General features: G+C 33.7%; 7 non-coding genes across 7 annotated transcripts; all 7 read right to left on the bottom strand.

Annotated features, from left to right (window-relative positions):
- Positions 1–914: 914 nt before the first annotated feature.
- Positions 915–985, bottom strand: TRNAT-CGU (transfer RNA threonine (anticodon CGU)). Its single transcript has one exon. It is a non-coding gene; the product is annotated as a tRNA-Thr (tRNA).
- Positions 986–2,612: 1,627 nt separating this feature from the next.
- On the bottom strand, positions 2,613–2,683 carry TRNAT-CGU (transfer RNA threonine (anticodon CGU)). The gene has a single exon. It is a non-coding gene; the product is annotated as a tRNA-Thr (tRNA).
- Positions 2,684–4,000: 1,317 nt separating this feature from the next.
- TRNAT-CGU (transfer RNA threonine (anticodon CGU)) lies at positions 4,001–4,071 on the bottom strand. The gene has a single exon. It is a non-coding gene; the product is annotated as a tRNA-Thr (tRNA).
- Positions 4,072–6,888: 2,817 nt separating this feature from the next.
- TRNAT-CGU (transfer RNA threonine (anticodon CGU)) lies at positions 6,889–6,959 on the bottom strand. The gene has a single exon. It is a non-coding gene; the product is annotated as a tRNA-Thr (tRNA).
- Positions 6,960–8,920: 1,961 nt separating this feature from the next.
- Positions 8,921–8,991, bottom strand: TRNAT-CGU (transfer RNA threonine (anticodon CGU)). Its single transcript has one exon. It is a non-coding gene; the product is annotated as a tRNA-Thr (tRNA).
- Positions 8,992–15,454: 6,463 nt separating this feature from the next.
- Positions 15,455–15,525, bottom strand: TRNAT-CGU (transfer RNA threonine (anticodon CGU)). Its single transcript has one exon. It is a non-coding gene; the product is annotated as a tRNA-Thr (tRNA).
- A 3,187-nt stretch (positions 15,526–18,712) lies between these two features.
- On the bottom strand, positions 18,713–18,783 carry TRNAG-CCC (transfer RNA glycine (anticodon CCC)). Its single transcript has one exon. It is a non-coding gene; the product is annotated as a tRNA-Gly (tRNA).
- Between the last annotated feature and the right edge of the window lie 1,131 nt (positions 18,784–19,914).

Here is a 19,914-nt window from a genome sequence, read left to right on the forward strand (position 1 = left end):
ACATAGTTGTGTGGTTTACAATAATACTCAAAATAGATTTTTCAAGAAATTAGAAATATATTTCTAAAGAATGGTTATTTGATTACGTGTGTTTTGTGGAGATATCATAAGCCCCATTATTGTAGCTGTCGTAAGATGTGTGTTTGTTTATGTGATTATTTGTGTTACAAGGAACTTGTGTAATCTCTAAACTCCATTAATCGAAGCTTTTATTGTTTATGTAAATACAATTTCACACACAGGGTTTCCCGTAATCCTTAAAATTCCTAGAGATTTTATGTTGTTCCAGCTCTGAAGGGTTAAGATTTAAAGGTTATACGCATCATGCTGCCATATCAATGCCATAAAAGTTATCAGAAATATACAAAGCACTATCTTGACATCAACCTTTCATTTGTGACTTTCTTACAAGGAAAAACTGTCTACATTTTAACCTAGCCTTAAAATAGCTACGTTGGGGTTACCTCGAGATCTGCAACACTGAAGATAACTGACTAATAAGTCATGAGAACCGTTTTTCGCTTTGTATTTTTCAGTGATTAGATGCTTGATATGTATGTGTGTGTGTGTTATTTAAGCTGGTTTGTGGAAGACTGTTTACACCTCCAGCTTTTAGAGCAGTCATGTACAATTCATTGATAATAAGTCCTTATTGAGATTATCGATAATAATCGAAATAAAAATAATACGAATCTTGAAATCAATAATTATTGTAACTTACCGATAACATTGATAATAATAAAAGTGAGCAATAGAGTTAATCAACTGTTGATTATAACAAAGTGTGCTAGAGTATTTCTTTTGCAAAAATGGAATAATAACAAATAGATTTCAGTTTTAGTGACGATGCACCTAAGGATCATGACCAAGTGAACACACTATTCATAAATCAGCGTACAAAATAATTGATTACTCGCACCAGCCGGGACTCGAACCCGGGTCTCTCGCGTACGAGGCGAGGATTCTACACTTGAACCACTAGTGCTTTTCTTATTGTGGGCATTTTAAGGAGAATTTACTTGATACTATTAGTGATAATTTGCTTCACTTTTATATGTCTATGTTTTGTTGTTTTCTTGCAATTTACAGTCTCTAATCTTTGGAGTTTTCGGTGCTTATCAATAACACTGATATTACTGCAATGTTATTCGGTGTACATGATTGCTGTTACTCGTTTTGAAATTATTATCATCCCAATTGCTTGTTAAGACCTGGAGCCACTGGTCGCTAACCCATATTGTGTAAGCCTTCTCGTCACGTCAGTGACCAAGATAAAAATTCACCCTGACAATTTTCCACAGCCTTTTGGATAGATCGCACGCTGATTTTTATTTCATTTATTTATTTATTTACTTTATTTTATTCATTTATTTTTATTTTTTTCACACGGCCCCATAAGTAAACGGTCAGGTTAATCAGCAAGTGATTTTTGCCAACAAAGATATGTCTTTGACAAATTGAACATGTTTTAAGATCAGGGACAGAAAAAACCTCCCTTTTAAAACTTGTTAAGGCCTGAAATTCCCCCCCCCCCCCCCAAAAAAAAAAAAAAAAAAAAAAAAAAAAACATATTTAAGTCATTTTAAGACTTTTTAAGGAACACTACACACACACAGCCCTTCCTCCCTGTCTCCATCGATCCAATCACCTTCCATTCAATCTTCTTCCCTCCATATTCAACTCCATTTGAACAATTATCAGTATGACAATAATTATATAGAAAACGGGCGACAATTCTCAATTCATCGTAATAAAATGGAGAACGATTTTATAATGATATCCGTTGCTCCTTTCTTTGGCCTACACGATGGTATGATGTAGTGAACAATGATAATTACGATGGAAATGATAGTGCAGCAGAAACAAAACCAAAGAGTTACAGAAAGAGTAATATAGGTGATGATTGCAAGACGAGTCATCCATTATGTCATTAGTCAGAGTGTCGATAACAAAAATAATAATAATGATAATACGAAGGTTGAAACCAATGATTATTCTAACTAATCGATAATGTTGATAATAAAAATTGATTGCTAGACTTCATTAATCGTTATCAGAAATATACAAACCACTATCTTCACATCAAACTTTCATTTGTGACTTCCTTTCGGGGCAAAGCGATCAACATTTTAACCTAACCTTAAAATAGCTACGGTGGGGTTACCTCGAGATCTGCAACACTGAAGATAACTGACAAATAAGTCTTGAGAACCGTTTTTCGTTTCGTATTTTTCAGTCATTAGATGCTTGATATGTATGTGTGTGTTATTTAAACTGGTTTGTGGAAGACTGTCTACACCTCCAGCTTTTATAGCAATCATGTTGGATTCATTCATAATGTCCTTATTCAGATTACCGATAATAATTGAAATAATAATAATACGAAACTTGAAATCAATCATTGTTCTAGCTTACCGATAACATTGATACTAAAGAGTGATTACTAGACTTTTAATCTAATGTTGATTAAGGCAAAGTGTGCTAAAGTATTTGTTTTGCAACAATGTAATAAGAAAAAAAGAATAAATTTCAGTTTTAGTGACGATGCGCCTAAGGATCATGACCGACTGAGCACACTATTCATAAATCACTGTACAAAATCTATATGGTCTCACACCAGCCGGGACTCGAACCCGGGTCTCTCACGTACGAGGCGAGCATTCTACACTTGAACCACTGATGTTTTATGTAGATATTGGACATTTTATGAAGTGAATTGATACTATAAATAATTTCGTTCACTTCTATTTGTCCACATTTTGTTGTTCTCTTGCAAATACAGTTTAAGGTTTATTATGGTTTTGGTGCTTATCAATAATATTATTGTTATTCATTGTTAATTATTGATTTTGCTCTTATGTTTTATAACATCCAGTGTTATTATTTCTATTTAGAGTTTACATGATAAACATTGCTTGCATTTTATTTACACTTTACGCCTGAAAAACATTACAGAAACAGTAAAAAAGAAAGCAAAAATTCTGCACTATATTCGTAATTATATAGTTGTGTGGTTTACAATAATGCTCAAAATAGATTTTTCAAGAAATTAGAAATAGATTTTTAAAGAATAGTTATTTGATTACGTATGTTTTCTGGAGATATCATAAGCGCCATTATTGTAACTGTCGTAAGATGTGTGTTTGTTTGTGTGATTATTTGTGTTACAAGGAACTTGTTTAACCTCAACTATATCAATCGAAGCTTTTATTAAGTTTATGTAAATACAATTTCACATACAGGGTTTCCCGTAATCCTTAAAATTCCTAGAGAAAGAGTAATAAAGGTGATGGTTGCAAGACGAGTTATTTGTGTTGCATTCATTCTATGCAATAAATCACACTTCACTTACAAATGCATTATCCTAAACAGAAGTGTTCCTATGCTACAAGAGAGTATTGAATATCGATGAATTTAAGGTAATCTCAGCTCTGAAGGGTTAAGGTTTAAGGGTTAAACGCATCATACTTATAACGTCATAAAGAATATTAGAAATATACAAACCACCATCTTGACATCAACCTTTCATTTGTGACTTCCTTTCGAGGCAAAGCGATCAACATTTTAACCTAACCTTAAATTAGCTACGGTGGGGTTACCTCGAGATCTGCAACACTGAAGATAACTGACCAATAAGTCATGAGAACCGTTTTTCGTTTTGTATTTTACAGTCATTAGATGCTGATATGTATGTGTGTTTGTGTGTGGAAGATTGTCTATACCTCCAGCTTTTAGAGCAATCATGTACAATTCATTGATAATAAGTCCTTATTCAGATTATCGATAATAATCGAAATTAAAATAATACGAAGCTTGAAATCAATCATTATTCTAAATTACCGATAACATTGATAATAATAAAAGTGAGTAATAGAGCTAATCAACTGTTGATTATAACTAAGAATGATAACAAATAAATTTCAGTTTTAGTGAGGTTGCGCCTAATTATCATGACGGAGTGAAGACACTATTCACAAATCAGACAAAATGCTTGATTAGTCGCACCAGGCGGGACTCGAACCCGGGTCTCTCGCGTACGAGGCGAGCATTCTACACTTGAACCACTAGTGCTTTTCTTCCCCTGGGCATTTTAAGGAGAATTCAATTGATACTATTAGTCATAATTTCCTTCACTTTTATATGTCTATGTTTTGTTGGTTTCTTGCAATTACAGTCTCTTATCATTGGAGTTTTTGGTGCTTATCAATAACACTGATATTACTGCAATGTTATTCGGTGTTCATGATTGCTGTTACTCGTTTTAAATTATTATCATCCCAATTGCTTTTTAAGACCTGGAGCCACTGGTCGCTAAATACACACTAACCCATATTGTGTAGGCCTTCTCGTCGCGTCAGTGACCAAGATAAAAATTCACCCTGACAATTTTACACAACCTTTCGGATAGATCGCACGCTGATTTTTATTTGATTTATTTATTTTATTTTATTATTATTACTTTTTAAATTTTCACACGACCCCATAAATAAACGGTCAGGTTAATCAGCAAATGATTTTTGCTAACAAAGATATGTTTTTGACAAATTGAAGATGTTTTAAGACCAGCGACAGAAAAAAGCTCCGTTTTAAAACTTGTTAAGGCCTGAAATTCCCCCTCCCCAAAAAAAAAATATATATATATATATATATTTAAGTCATTTTAAGACTTTTTAAGGAACACTACACACACACAGCCCTTCCTCCCTGTCTCCATCGATCCAATCACCTTCCATTCTATCTTCTTCCCTCCATATTCAACTCCATTTGAACAATTATCAGTATGACAATAATTATATAGAAAACGGGCGACAATTCTCAATTCATCGTAATAAAATGGAGAATGATTTTATAATGATATCCGTTGCTCCTTTCTTTGGCCTACACGATGGTATGATGTAGTGAACAATGATAATTACGATGGAAATGATAGTGCAGCAGAAACAAAACAAAAGAGTTACAGAAAGAGTAATATAGGTGATGATTGCAAGACGAGTCATTCATTATGTCATTAGTCAGAGTGTCGATAATAATAATAATAATAATAATAATAATAATAATAATAATAAAAATAATAATAACAATAATACGAAGGTTGAAACCAATGATTATTCTAACTTATCGATAATGTTGATAATAAAAATTGATTGCTAGACTTCATTAATCGTTAATAATCACGAAGTTAAGTGCAGTATTCGTACAGTGTTCGTTTTGCAACAATAGGTATAAGGAAAAATAAACAAATTTCAATTTAGTGAGTATGCTCCTTAAAGTATTAGGGGAGTGGAGCGTACTATTCATAAATCATTGGACAAAAGTGTCAGCGGTCACACCAACCGGGACTCGAACCCGGGTCTCTCACGTACGAGGCGAGCATTCTACACTTGAACCACTAGTGCTTTTTCTTACTATGAACGTTTTAAGGAAAATTCATTTGATACTAATAGTCATAATTTTCTTTACTTCTATTTGTCCAAGTTTTATTGTTTATAATAGTTTATAATTATTGCAGTTTTTGGTGCTCATCAATAACACGGATATTACTGTAATGTTATTCGGTGTATATTATTGCTGTTACTCGTTTTAATATTGTTATTATCACTACCAGTGTTGATTACATGCATCCATACATACATCAGGGTTCTTGCAGGTGGAAGCTGATTAAGTTTAATGACCTTTGTGAGTCTTTTTAAAACTCATCCCAATCGCTTTTTACGAGCTGGAGCCACTGGTCGCTTAATACACACTTCCCCATAACGTGTAGGTCTTCTGGTCGCGTCAGTGGCTAAGGTATAGAATTTTCGATATCGATATAGATATAGATTTTTACTCGGGCCTTTGGATAGATTGCTCGTAGAATGACGTTTTGCACACGGCCCATAAGTAAACGGTCGCGTTGTTCTGCAAAGATGGAGGTCTAATGTTGACAAATGATTTACGGGAAAGTAGATATGCCTTGGGGAAATTAAGATGTTTTAAGACCTGCGAGAGAAAAAGCTCCGTTATTAAGACTTGTTAAGGCCTTAAATTTCCCCAAAACATAATTACGAAGGAAATGATAGTGCAACAGAAACAAAACAAAAGAGGTACAACAGCTTTCATCAGAAAGAGTAATAAAGGTGATGGTTGCAAGTCTTGAGTTATTTGTGCAACATTCATTATATGCAATAAATCACACTTCACTTACAAATGCATTATCCTTAATAGGTGTTTCTATTCTACAACAGTGAACTGAATGTCGGTGAATTTAAGGAAATTTGAGCTCTGAAGGGTTAAGGTTTAAGGGTTTAACGCATCATACTTATAACGTCATAAAAAAATTATTAGAAATATACAAACCACTATCTTCACATCAACCTTTCATTTGTGACTTCCTTTCGAGGCAAAGCGATCAACATTTTAACCTAACCTTAAAATAGCTACGGTGGGGTTGCCTCGAGATCTGCAACACTGAAGATAACTGACCAATAAGTCATGAGAACCGTTTTTCGATTTGTATTTTTCAGTGATTAGATGCTTAATATGTATGTGTGTGTGTGTTATTTAAGCTAGTTTGTGGAAGATTGTCTATACCTGGAGCTGTTATAGATATCATGTACAGTTCATTGATAAGTTATTCAGATTACCGATAATAATTGAAATGATAATAATACGAAGCTTGAAACAAATTATTCTAATATTATTCTAACTTACCGATAACGTTGATATTAATAAAAGTGAAAAAAATTACTGTTAATCGACTGTTGATTATAACAAAGTTTGCTAGAGTATTTCTTTTGCAACAACGGAATAATAAAAAATAAAGAATTTTCAGTTTTAGTGACGATGCGCCTAATGATCATGAACGAGTGAACACTATTCATAAATCAGCCTACAAAATAAAGAGATTCTCCTACCAGCCGGGACTCGAACCCGGGTCTCTCGCGTACGAGGCGAGCATTCTACACTTGAACCACTAGTGGTTTTCTTGCAGTGGGCATTTAAAAGAGAATTGAATTGGTACTATTAGTCATAATTTGCTTCACTTTTATTTGTCTGTTTTGTTGTTTTCTTGCAATTACAGTCTCTAATAATTGGATTTTCTGGTGCTTATCAATAACATTGATATTACTGTAATGTTATTCGGTGTACATGATTGTTGTTACTCGTTTTAAAATTATTATCATCCCAATTGCTTTTTCAGACCTGGAGCCCCTGGTCGCTAAATACACACTAACCCATATTGTGTAGGCCTTCTCGTCGCGTCAGTGACCAAGATAAAAATTCACCCTGACAATTTTCCACAGCCTTTTGGATAGATCGCACGCTGATTTTTATTTCATTTATTTATTTATTTATTTTATTTTATTAATATTACTTTTTAAATTTTCACACGACCCCATAAGTAAACGGTCAGGTTAATCAGCAAATGATTTTTGCTAACAAAGATATGTTTTTGACAAATTAAAGATGTTTTAAGACCAGCGACAGAAAAAAGCTCCGTTTTAAAACTTGTTAAGGTCTGAAATTTCCAAAAAAACATATTTAAGTCATTTTAAGACTTTTTAAGGATGCGCCCGAACACTACACACACACAGCCCTTCCTCCCTGTCTCCATCGATCCAATCACCTTCCATTCAATCTTCTTCCCTCCATATTCAACTCCATTTGAACAATTATCAGTATGACAATAATTATATAGAAAACGGGCGACAATTCTCAATTCATCGTGATAAAATGGAGAATTATTTTATAATGATATCCGTTGCTCCTTTCTTTGGCCTACACGATGGTATGATGTAGTGAACAATGATAATTACGATGGAAATGATAGTGCAGCAGAAACAAAACAAAAGAGTTACAGAACGAGTAATATAGGTGATGATCGCAAGAGTCATTCATTATGTCATTATTCATTTTCGATAATAAAAACAATAATAACAATAATACGAAGGTTGAAACCAATTATTATTCTAATTTATCAATAACGTTGATAATAAAAATTGATTGCTAGACTTCATCATTTGTTAATAATCACGAAGTTAAGTGGGCAGTATTCGTACAGTGTTCGTTTTGCAACAATAGATATAAGAAAAAATAAACAAATCTCAATTTAGTGAATATGCGCCTTAAGTAATAGGCGAGTGGAGCGTACTATTCATAAACCAGCGTACAAAACCTTAGCTAAGTCACACCAGCCGGGACTGGTGCAGCAGAAACAAAAGATTTACAGAAAGAGTAATAAAGGTGATGGTTGCAAGACGAGTTATCTGTGTTAGGTTATTACGTGCAGTAAATTACACTTCACTTACAAATAAATTATCCTTAGCAGAAGTGTTCCAATCCAACAAAAGTGTACTGAATGTCGTTGATTTTAAGGAAATCCCAGCACAGAAAGGTTAAGGTTATACGCCTCATACATATATCAATACCATATAAAAATTATCAGAAATATACAAAACCAGTCTGTTTTTAAACCTAGCCTTCAAATAGCTACGTTGGGGTTACCTCGAGATCTGCAACACTGAAGATAACTGACCAATAAGACACGAGAACCGTTTTTCGTTCCATATTTTTCAGTCATTAGATGTTTGGTGTGTGTGTGTGTTAATCAAGATGGTTTACATCTCCATATTTTATAACAATTATGTACAAGTCATTCATTATGTCATTATTCACTGTCGATAATAATAATAATAATAATACGAAGGTTGAAACCAATCATTATTTTAATTTATCGATAATGTTGATAATAAAATTGATTGCTAGACTTCATTTGTTAATAATTATGAAGTTAAGTGTTCAGTATTCGTCCAGTATTCGTTTTGCAACAATAGCCATAAGAAAAAATAAATAAATTTCAATTTTAGTGAAGATGCGCCTTAAAGTAATAGGCGAGTGGAGCGTACTATTCATAAATCACTGTACAAAATTTTGATGGCGTCACACCAGCCGGGACTCGAACCCGGGTCTCTCACGTACGAGGCGAGCATTCTACACTTGAACCACTGATGTTTTATGTAAATATTGGACATTTTATGAAGTGAATTGATACTATAGATAATTTCGGTCACTTCTATTTGTCCACATTTTAATGTTCTCTTGCACATACAGTTTAAGGATTATGGTTTTGGTGCTTATCAATAATATTATTGTTATTCATTGTTAATTATTGATTTTGCTCTTATGCTTCATAACATCCAGTGTTATTTCTATTAAGAGTTTACATGATAAACATTGCTTGCATTTTATTTACACTTTACGCCTGAAAAACATTACAGAAACAGTAAAAAAGAAAGCAAAAATGCTGCACTATATTCGTAATTATATAGTTGTGTGGTTTACAATAATGCTCAAAATAGATTTTTCAAGAAATTAAAAATAGATTTTTAAAGAATGGTTATTTGATTACGTATGTTTTCTGGAGATATCATAAGCGCCATTATTGTAACTGTCGTAAGATGTGTTTGTTTGTGTGATTATTTGTGTTACAAGGAACTTGTTTAACCTCAACTATATCAATCGAAGCTTTTATTAAGTTTATGTAAATACAATTTCACACACAGGGTTTCCCGTAATCCTTAAAATTCCTAGAGATTTTAGGTTATCCCAGCTCTGAAGGGTTAAGAATTAAGGGTTATACGCATCATGCTGCCATATCAATGCCATAAAAATTATCAGAAATATACAATCCACTATCTTGACATCAACCTTTCATTTGTGACTTTCTTACAAGGAAAACTGTCTACATTTTAAGGTAGCCTTAAAGTAGCTACGGTGGGGTTACCTCGAGATCTGCAACACTGAAGATAACTGACCAATAAGTCTTGAGAACCGTTTTTCGTTTCGTATTTTTCAGTCATTAGATGCTTGATATGTATGTGTCTGTTATTTAAATCGGTTTGTGGAAGACTGTCTACACCTCCAGCTTTTATAGGAATCACGTACAATTAATTGTCCTTATTCATATCACCGATAATAATTGAAATAATAATTATACGAAGCTTGAAATTAATCTTTGTTCTAACTTACCGATAACATTGATAATAAGTGATCACTAGACTTTTAATCTAATGTTTATTATGACAAAGCTGTGATAGTGTATTTCTTTTGCAATAATGGAATAAGAAAAAAAATCCGTTTTAGTGACGATGCGCCTAATGATCATGAACGAGTGAACACACTATTCATAAATAGGCGTACAGTCACACCAGCCGGGACTCGAACCCGGGTCTCTCGCGTGCGAGGCGAGGATTCTACACTTGAACCACTAGTGCTTTTCTTACTGTAGAGATTTAAAAGAGAATTGAATTGATACTATTAGTCATAATTTGCTTCACTTTTATTTGTCCATGTTTTGTTCTCTTGCAATTACACTCTAATCATTGGAGGTTTTGGTGCTTATCAATAACATTGTAATGTAATGTAATATTATTGTAATGTTATCCGGTGTACATTATTGCTGTTACTTTTTTTTTTTCTTTTTTAAATTGTTATTATCACTACCAGTGTTGATTACATGCATCCATACAAACATCAGGGTTCTTGAAGGTATGATTGAGTTTGAGACTTTTGTAAGTTTTTTAAAACTCATCCCAATCGCTTTTTAAGACCTGGAGCCACTGGCGAACAAAGATATGCCTTTGGCAAATTTAAGATGTTTTAAGACCTGAGACAGAAAAAGCTCCGTTATTAAGACCTTAAGGCAATAAATTTCCCCATATATTTAAGACCTTTTAAGACCTTTTAAGGATACGCCCGAACACTGTACATCCGCACAGCCCTTCCTCCTTGTCTCCATCCATCCAAGCTGGTTTGTGGAAGATTGTCTATTCCTCCAGCTTTTATAGCAATCATGTACAATTCATTCTTGTGTCCTTATTCAGATTACCGATTATAATTGAAGTAACCATAATAATACGAAGCTTGAAACCAATAATTATTTTAACAACGATAACTTTTATAATAATAAAAAGTGAACAAGAAACTTAATCAACTGTTAATTATAACAAAGTTCAGTGTCCCAGAGTATTTCTTTTGCAACGTTGAACATAATAAAAATTAAATAAATTTGTTTTAGTGACGATGCGCATAATAACAATGAACGAGTGCACACACTATTCATAGATCAATGTACAAAACGACTACAGTATCACACCAGCCGGGACTCGAACCCGGGTCTCTCACACTTGAACCACTAGTGCTTTTCATATAGGTAATTTAAGGACAATTGCATTGATACTATTAATCATAATTTTCTTCACTTCTATTTGTCCAAGTATTGTTGTTTTCTTGCAAATAGTTTATAATTATTGCAGGTTTTTGTGCTCATCAATAACACTGATATTACTGTAATGTTATTCGGTGTACATGATTACAAGAGAGTATTGAATGTCGATGAATTTAAGGAAATCTCAGCTCTGAAGGGTTAAGGTTTAAGGGTTAAACGCATCATTCTTTTAACGTCATAAAGAATATTAGAAATATACAAACCACCATCTTGACATCAACCTTTCATTTGTGACTTCCTTTCGAGGCAAAGCGATCAACATGTTAACCTAACCTTAAAATAGCTACGGTGGGGTTACCTCGAGATCTGCAACACTGAAGATAACTGACCAATAAGTCATGAGAATTTCTTATTTTTCAGTCATTAGATGCTCGATATGTATGTGTTATTTAAATCGGTTTGTGGAAGACTGTCTACACCTCCAGCTTTTATAGCAATCATAGATTCATTCATAATAAGTCCTTACTCATATTACCGATAATAATTGAAATAATAATAATACGAAACTTGAAATCAATCATTGTTCTAGCTTACCGATAACATTAATACTAAAAAGTGGTTACTAGACTTTAATCTAATGTTGATTATGGGTTGAGTATTTGTTTTGCAACAATGGAATAAGAAAAAAAGAATAAATTTCAGTTTTAGTGACGATGCGCCGAAGGATCATGACCGAGCGAACACACTATTCATAAGCTCTGAAGGGTTAAGGTTTAAGGGTTAAACGCATCATACTTATAACGTCATAAAAATTATCAGAAATATACAGACCACTATCTTGACATCAAACTTTCATTTGTGACTTCCTTTCAAGGCAAAGAGATCAACATTTTAAGTCATGAGAACCGTTTTTCGTTTCGTATTTTTCAGTCATTAGATGCTTGATATGTATGTGTGTGTGTGTTATTTAAGCTGGTTTGTGAAAGACTGTCTACACCTCCAGCTTGTATATCAATCACGTACAATTAATTGTCCTTATTCATATTACCGATAATAATTGAAACAATAATTATACGAAGCTTGAAATGAATCTTTGTTCTAACTTACTGATAACATTGATAATAAAAGTGATCACTAGACTTTTAATCTAATGTTTATTATGACAAAGATAAGTCTGATAATGTATTTCTTTTCCAACAATGGAATAAGAAAAAAAATCCGTTTTAGTGACGATGTGCCTAATGATCATGAATGAGTGAACACATTATTCATAAATAGGCGTACAAAACCAAAGAATCTCATACAAGCCGGGACTCGAACCCGGGTCTCTCGCATGGGAGGCGAGCACTCTACACTTGAACCACTAGTACTTTTCTTACTATTGGGATTTAAAAGAATTGAATTGATACTATTAGTCATAATTTGCTTCACTTTTATTTGTCTATGTTTTGTTGTTCTCTTGCAATTACACTTTAATCAGTGGAGTTTTTGGTGCTTATCAATAACATTGATATTATTGTAATGTAATCCGGTGTACATTATTGCTGTTACTCTTTTTTTATATATAATTGTTATTCTCACTACCAGTGTTGATTACATGCATCCATACATACATCAGGGTTCTTGAAGGTATGATTGAGTTTGACCTTTGTAAGTCTTTTTAAAACTCATCCCAATCGCTTTTTAAAACCTGGAGTCACTGGCGAATAAAGATATACCTTTGGCAAATGTAAGATGTTTTAAGACCCGAGACAGAAAAAGCTCCGTTATTATGACCTTAATGCATTAAATTTCCCCAAAACCATATATTTAAGACATTTTAAGACCTTTTAAAGATACGCCCGAACACTGTACATCCGCACAGCCCTTCCTCCTTGTCTCCATCCATCCAAGCTAGTTTGTGGAAGATTGTCTATACCTCCAGGTTTTATAGCAATCATGTACAGTTCATTGATAGTAAGTTCTTATTCAGATTACCGATAATAATTGAAATAATAATAATACGAAGCTTGAAACAAATCATTATTCTAACTTACCGATAACGTTGATAATAATGAAATTGAAAAATTGACTGTTAATCAACTGTTGATTATAACAATGTGCTGAAGTATTTCTTTTGTAACAACGAATAATAAAATATAAATAAATTTCAGTTTTAGTGACGATACGCCTAATGATCATGAACGAGTGAACACACTATTTATAAATCAGCGTACAAAAAGTTGTTAATTGTCACACCAGCCGGGACTCGAACCCGGGTCTCTCACGTACGAGGCGAGCATTCTACACGTGAACTACTAGTGCTTTTCTTACTAAAGGAATTTTAAAGATAGTTCAATTGATACTTTTAGTCATAATTGCAATTACAGTCTCTAATCACTGGAGTTTTCGGTGCTTATCAATAAAACATATTACTGCAATGTTATTCGGTGTACATGATTGCTGTTACTCGTTTTAAAATTATTATCATCCCAATTGCTTTTTCAGACCTGGAGCCACTGGTCGCTAAATACACACTAACCCATATTGTGTAGGCCTTCTCGTCGCGTCAGTGACCAAGATAAAAATTCACCCTGACAATTTTACACAGCCTTTTGGATAGATCGCACGCTGATTTTTATTTTATTTATTTATTTTTTTCTTTTTTTCCACAAGGCTCCATAAGTAAACGGTCAGGTTAATCTGCAAATGATTTTTGCCAACAAAAATATATGTCCTGGACATATTTAAGGTGTTTTAAGACCTGCGACAGAAAAAAGCTCCGCTTTAAGACTTGTTAAGGCCTGAAATTTCCAAAAAAAAAACATATTTAAATCATTTTAAGACTTTTTAAGGCGCACTACATACACACAGCCCTTCCTCTCTGTCTCCATCGATCCAATCACCTTCCATTCAATCTTCTTCCATCCATATTCAACTCCATTTGAACAATTATCAGTGTGACAATAATTATATAGAAAACGGGCGACAATTCTCAATTCATCGTAGTAAAATGGAGAATGATTTTATAATGATATCCGTTGCTCCTTTCTTTGGCCTACACGATGGTATGATGTAGTGGACAATGATAATTACGATGGTCCAGCAGAGAGCGCCCGGGACTCGCCTGAGGAAGACGTGCTCGCGACCCCTCCTCTCGTTTCCCCGCCTGAGACTGTGATTTTCGCCCCGTGTTCGATGTGCCTTATTTCCCGAGAATTAATAAACCCCTTGGTGAACTGACCAGCGTTTGTTTCGACCTGACAGTACCTTAGACAAGGGGACAAGGAGTGCTCGCCCCCACGTGCACACTCGGACCTTTAACGGCTGCTGAGGTTAGGTGCTATCCTGTGGTCGTTCGGGCTTAACAATAATATCCGTTGCTGCTTTCTTTGGCCTACATGATGGTATAATTTAGTGAACGATGATAATTACGATGGAAATGATAGTGCAACAGAAACAAAAGAGGTACAGCAGCTTTCATCAAAAGAGTAATAAAGGTGATGGTTGCAAGACTTGAGTTATTTGTGCTACATTCATTCTATGCAATAAATCACACTTCACTTACAAATGCATTATCCTAAACAGAAGTTTTCCTAAGCTACAAGAGAGTATTAAATGTCGATGAATTTAAGGTAATCTCAGCTCTGAAGGGTAAAGGTTTAAAGGTTAAACACATCATACTTATAACAACGTCATAAAAATTATCAGATTTACACAAACCACTATCTTCACATCAAACTTTCATTTGTGACTTCCTTTCGAGGCAAAGCGATCAACATTTTAACCTAACCTTAAAATAGCTACGGTGGGGTTACCTCGAGATCTGCAACACTGAAGATAACTGACCAGTAAGTCATGAGAACTGTTTTTCGTTTGTATTTTTCAGTCATTAGATGCTTAATATGTATGTGTGTGTGTTATTTAAGCTAGTTTGTGGAAGATTGTCTATACCTGGAGCTGTTATAGATATCATGTACAGTTCATTGATAAGTTATTCAGATTACCGATAATAATTGAAATGATAATAATATGAAGCTTGAAACAAATTATTCTAATATTATTCTAACTTACCGATAACGTTGATAATAATAAAAGTGAAAAAATGACTTAATCAACTGTTGATTATAACAAAGTTTGCTAGAGTATTTCTTTTGCAACAACGGAATAATAAAAAATAAAAAAAATTCAGATTTAGTGATGATGCGCCTAATGATCATGAACGAGTGAACACTATTCATAAATCAGCGTACAAAATAAAGAGACTTTCCCACCAGCCGGGACTCGAACCCGGGTCTCTCGCGTACGAGGCGAGCATTCTACACTTGAACCACTAGTGGATTTCTTGTAATGGGCATTTAAAAGAGAATTGAATTGGTACTATGTCATAATTTGCTTCACTTTTATTTGTCTGTTTTGTTGTTTTCTTGAAATTACAGTCTCTAGCAATTGGATTTTTTGGTGCTTATCAATAACATTGATATTACTGTAATGTTATTCGGTGTACATGATTGTTGTTACTCTTGGTTTAAAATTGTTAGTATCATCCCAATTGCTTTTTCAGACCTGGAGCCACTGGTCGCTAAATACACACTAACCCATATTGTGTAGGCCTTCTCGTCGCGTCAGTGACCAAGATAAAAAAATTCACCCTCACAATTTTACACAGCCTTTCGGATAGATCGCACGCAGATTTTTATTTGATTTTTTTTTTTTTTTTTTCACATGGCCCCATAAGTAAACGGTCAGGTTAATCAGCAAATGATTTTTGCCAACAAAGATGTCGTGGAGAAATATAAGATTTTTTACCTGCGACAGAAAAAAAAATCCGTTTCAAAACAACATATATTTAAGTCATTTTAAGAATTTTTTAAGGATGCGCCCGAACACTACACACACACAGCCCTTCCTCCCTGTCTCCATCGATCCAATCACCTTCCATTCAATCTTCTTCCCTCCATATTCAACTCCATTTGAACAATTATCAGTATGACAATAATTATATAGAAAACGGGCGACAATTCTCAATTCATCGAGATAAAATGGAGAATGATTTTATAATGATATCCGTTGCTCCTTTCTTTGGCCTACACGATGGTATGATGTTGTGAACAATGATAATTACGATGGAAATGATAGTGCAGCAGAAACAAAACAAAAGAGTTACAGAAAGAGTAATATAGGTGGTGATTGCGAGTCATTCATTATGTCATTATTCAGTGTCGATAATAAAAACAATAATAACAATAATACAAAGGTTTAAACCAATTATTATTCTAATTTATCAATAATGTTGATAATAAAAATTGATTGCTAAACTTCATCATTTGTTAATAATCACGAAGTTAAGTGTGCAGTATTCGTACAGTGTTCGTTTTGCAACAATAGATATAAGAAAAAAATAAACAAATTTCAATTTAGTGAATATGCGCCTCAAGTAATAGGCGAGTGGAGCGTACTATTCATAAATCAGCGTACAAAACCTTAGCTAAATCACACCAGCCGGGACTGGTGCAGCAGAAACAAAACAAAGGATTTACAGAAAAAGTAATTTTAGGTGATGGCTGCAAGACGAGTTATTTGTGTTCGGTTATTATGTGCAGTAAATTACACTTACAAATGAATTATCCTTAGCAGAAGTGATCCAATCCAACAAAAGTGTACTGAATGTCGATGATTTTAACGAAATCCCAGCTCTGAAAGGTTAAGGTTATACGCATCATACTTATATCAATACCATAAAAATTATCAGAAATATAGAAGACTATCTGTTGTGACTTGCTTTCGAGGCAAACCAGTCTGTTTTTAAACCTAGCCTTCAAATAGCTACGTTGGGGTTACCTCGAGATCTGCAACACTGAAGATAACTGACCAATAAGTCACGAGAACCGTGTTTCGTTCCGTATTTTTCAGTCATTAGATGTTTGATGTGTGTGTGTGTTAATCAAGTTGGTTTACACCTCCATATTTATAAGAATCATGTACAAGTCATTCATTATGTCATTAATAAGATAATAAGAATAATAATAACAATAATACGAAGCTTGAAACCAATCATTATTCTAATTTATCGATAATGTTGATAATAAAAATGATTGCTAGACTTTATCATTAAGTTAAGTGTTCAGTATTCGTCCAGTATTCGTTTTGCAACAATAGCCATAAGAATAAATAAATAAATTTCAATTTTAGCGAATATGCGCCTTAAGTAATAGGCGAGTGGAGCATACTATTCATAAAGCACTGTAAAAAATCTTACCGGCGTCCCACCAGCCGGGACTCGAACCCGGGTCTCTCACGTACGAGGCGAGCATTCTACACTAGAACCACTGATGTTTTATGTACATGTTGGACATTTTATGCAGTGAATTGATACTATAAATAATTTCGTTCACTTCTATTTGTCCACATTTTGTTGTTCTCTTGCACATACAGTTTAAGGTTTATTATGGTTTTGGTGCTTATCAATAATATTATTGTTATTCATTGTTAGTTATTGTTTTTGCTCTTATGTTTTATAACATCCAGTGTTATTATTTCTATTTAGAGTTTACATAGTAAACATTGCTTACATTTTATTTGCACTTTACGCCTGAAAAACATTACAGAAACAGTAAAAAAGAAAGCAAAAATGCTGCACTATATTCGTAATTACATAGTTGTGTGGTTTACAATAATACTCAAAATAGATTTTTCAAGAAATTAGAAATAGATTTCTATAGAATGGTTATTCCATTACGTATATTTTGTGGAGATATCATAAGCGCCATTATTGTAACTGTCGTGTGATTATTTGTGTTACAAGGAACTTGTTTAACCTCAACTATATCAATCGAAGCTTTTATTAAGTTTATGTAAATACAATTTCACACACAGGGTTTCCCGTAATCCTTAAAATTCCTAGAGATTTTAGGTTGTTCCAGCTCTGAAGGTTTAAGATTTAAGGCTTATACGCATCATGCTGCCATATCAATGCCATAAAAATTATCAGAAATATACAAACCACTATCTTCACATCAACATTTAATTTGTAACTTTCTTACGAGGAAAAACTGTCTACATTTTAACCTAACCTTAAAATAGCTACGGTGGGGTTACCTCGAGATCTGCAACACTGAAGATAACTGACCAATAAGTCATGAGAACCGATTTTCGTTTCGTATTTTTCAGTCATTAGATGCTTGATATGTATGTGTTATTTAAGCTAGTTTGTGGAAGATTGTCTACACCTCCAGCTTTTATAGGAATCACGTACAATTAATTGTCCTTATTCATATTACCGATAATAATTGAAATAATAATTATACGAAGCTTGAAATGAATCTTTGTTCTAACTTACTGATAACATTGATAATAAAAGTGATCAGTAGACTTTTAATCTAATGTTTATTATGACAAAGCTGTGATAGTGTATTTCTTTTGCAATAATGGAATAAGAAAAAAATCTGTTTTAGTGACGATGCGCCTAATGATCATGAACGAGTGAACACACTATTCATGAATAGGCGTACAAAACTAAAAGCATATTACACCAGCCGGGACTCGAACCCGGGTCTCTCGCGTGGGAGGCGAGCACTCTACACTTGAACCACTAGTGCTTTTCTTACAACAGAGATTTAAAAGAATTGAATTGATACTATTAGTCATAATTTGCTTTACTTTTATTTGTCCATGTTTTGTTCTCTTGCAATTACACTCTAATCATTGGAGTTTTTGGTGCTTATCAATAACATTGATATTATTGTAATGTTATTCGGTGTACATTGTTGCTGTTACTCTTTTTTTATTGTTATTATCACTACCAGAGTTGATTACATGCATCCATACATACATCAGGGTTCTTGAATGTATGATTGAGTTTGAGACTTTTGTAAGTGTTTTAAAACTCGTTCCAATCGCTTTTTAAGACCTGGAGCCACTGGCGAACAAAGATATGCCTTTGGCGAATTTAAGATGTTTTAAGACCTGCGAGAGAAAAAGCTTCGTTATTAAGACTTGTTAAGGCCTTAAATTTCTCTAAAACCATATATTCAAGACATTTTAAGACCTTTTAAGGATACGCCCGAACACTGTACATCCGCACAGCCATTCCTCCTTGTCTCCATCCATCCAAGCTGGTTTGTGGAAGACTGTCTATTCCTCCAGCTTTTATAGCAATCATGTACAATTCATTCATGTGCCCTTATTCAGATTACCGATTATAATTGAAGTAACCATAATAATACGAAGCTTGAAAGCAATAATCATTCCAACTTAACGATAACATTTATAATGATAAAAAGTGAACAATAGACTTAATCAACTGTTAATTATAACAAAGTTCAGTGTCCCAGAGTATTTCTTTTGCAACGTTGAACATAAGAAAAAATAAATAGATTTGTTTTAGTGACGATGCGCATAATAATAATGAACGAATGAACACTATTCATTAATCAGTGTACAAAACAGATCCAATTTCACACCAGCCGGGACTCGAACCCGGGTCTCTCGCGTACGAGGCGAGCATACTACACTTAAACCACGAATGCTTTTCTTACATTAGGCATTTTAAGGAGAATTGAATTGATACTATTTGTCATAATTTCCTTCACTTCTGTGTCCAAGTGTTGTTGTTTTCTTGCAAATGATTTATAATTAGTGCAGCTTTTTGTGCTCATCAATAACACTGATATTACTGTAGTGTTATTCGGTGTACATTATTGCTGTTATTCTTGTTTTAAAATTGTTAT

Source organism: Penaeus vannamei, chromosome 27 (genome assembly GCF_042767895.1).
Source record: "Penaeus vannamei isolate JL-2024 chromosome 27, ASM4276789v1, whole genome shotgun sequence".
NCBI lineage: Eukaryota > Metazoa > Arthropoda > Malacostraca > Decapoda > Penaeidae > Penaeus > Penaeus vannamei.